The following is a 1,666-nucleotide window of genomic DNA, read 5'->3' as shown; positions in this document are numbered from 1 at the left end:
TCATATATGGGTTGGCCATTTGTATGTCTTCTTTTTAAAATTTCTTTCAGGTTTATTTTTATAAAAAACGAACAAACAAAAATAAAGTCACCACCAACCACATGATAACTGGCCAGGCAAAGTCTTGCTTCCCTCCCTCCTTTGTGCTCCATGTGCCTAGTCAGCAGGGTCAGAGAGGCAGTCCGCACTGATGTGAGCTTTGCCAAAAGGGAGTATTACAGAGAGAGGCTTGGGAAAGGGAAGGAAACCTGGACAGGCTTTTTTCAGCATTGAGAAGTCACTTAAAACTGATTTGCGACATGCAGGGAGGGAAGAGCATGCTGTCAACAATCATAACCTGCTTTGTACAGGTTGGCTCGAGGGACAGTTGGGTCGGAATTGTGTCTTAAGGAAGGAGAATGGTTTCACGACCTTGTTCAGCTCTCCTGGAACAAAGACGAAGGTGCTACGTGCTACGTGTTACTTGTTAGGCTTATACTACGGGGCCTGGGGCTGCAGGTCTGAAGTCCTTGCTAGTGCATTTAGTGCTGGTGAGAAGGGTGGGCCCCAGCCTTGGACGCTGAAGTCCTCTAAAAACAAGGCACAGACAACCTCAGATCCCCCAGTCACCCTCCACTGAATAAGAGGGATGGGTAGGAGGTCTCAGTGGCTGGCCTATTGCAAGCCCAGATGCCTGCCAGCCTGGGCCTGCTTCTTAGCGCTGTGAGAGCTTGTGTCTGGCGGGCAGAGAAGAGCAACTGTAGTCCCTGTAGGGCTGACTCCGCGCAGGGCTTTCCAGCTTTGGGCTTGCGGGGGACCCTGCTCTGCGACCCAGCGGCAGCTTCAGCCCCGGGGGGAGCCGTGGCTTAGGCATAGCCGCCAGTCATCTGACTGGTGGCCGCATTGCTGCCTACTCCTTGCCAGGCCTGGTAGCTGAAGAAGGTGCTCGCTCGGCGATCATCACCAAACACGCAAAGAACCAGGCAGCCGCACGCTGGTTATAAGGCTGCGTGCCCTTCAGGGACGTCAGGTCAACTGCCGCAAAGCAGGCCATGAAGGCGGTGACGTAAAGAAGATCATTAACACTAGTGGCTAGGGCACCATATACAACTTCTGTGCAGCCGAAACAGGTAGAGGATGAACAAGACGACTGTGATCAGCCAGAGGAAGACAGCGACGAACATCACTCAGCCGTAGGCCGGATACAGGTGATACGGGTGTCCACAATCAGGGCCCACGCCAGCAGCCCCAGCACTAGCTGCAGCAGCAGCAGCACCCCGTGGCAGGAGCGCAGGAAGCCCAGGTCCCGGCTCAGCGCCGACAGCGAGGCCCCGGCGCCCTGCCCGGGACTGCTAGTCCCTGTGCTCACTTTCGACGGGAACTCGACCATGGCGGCTCCGCTCGCCTCCCTAGGTCGCTCAGGCCACCGTCACTGCCCACCAGTGGTAGGTGCCGGCTCCCACGCCGTTCTTCCCCAAGACTCCCTGTCCCGCTGCAAACTGTTTCTTCTTTTGAGAAATGTCTGTGTCCTTTGCCCGCTTTTTAATGGGGGGAGGGGGAGGGGGAGAGAGAGAGAGAGAGTGTGTGTGTGTTTAAACTGTTGAGTTGTTTCAGCTCTTTGTATATTCTAGATATTAGTCCCTTCTCAGATGAATAGTTTGCAAATATTTTCTTCCATTAACAGGTT

General features: G+C 54.3%; 1 pseudogene; it reads right to left on the bottom strand.

Moving 5' to 3' along the window:
- Window positions 1-845: 845 nt before the first annotated feature.
- LOC108285081 lies at window positions 846-1,369 on the bottom strand (annotated as a pseudogene).
- Between the last annotated feature and the right edge of the window lie 297 nt (window positions 1,370-1,666).

This window comes from Cebus imitator, unplaced genomic scaffold, assembly GCF_001604975.1.
Source record: "Cebus imitator isolate Cc_AM_T3 unplaced genomic scaffold, Cebus_imitator-1.0 Scaffold289, whole genome shotgun sequence".
Lineage (NCBI taxonomy): Eukaryota > Metazoa > Chordata > Mammalia > Primates > Cebidae > Cebus > Cebus imitator.
Note: the sequence above shows the minus strand (reverse complement) of the source record. Positions and strands in the feature narration are given on the sequence as shown.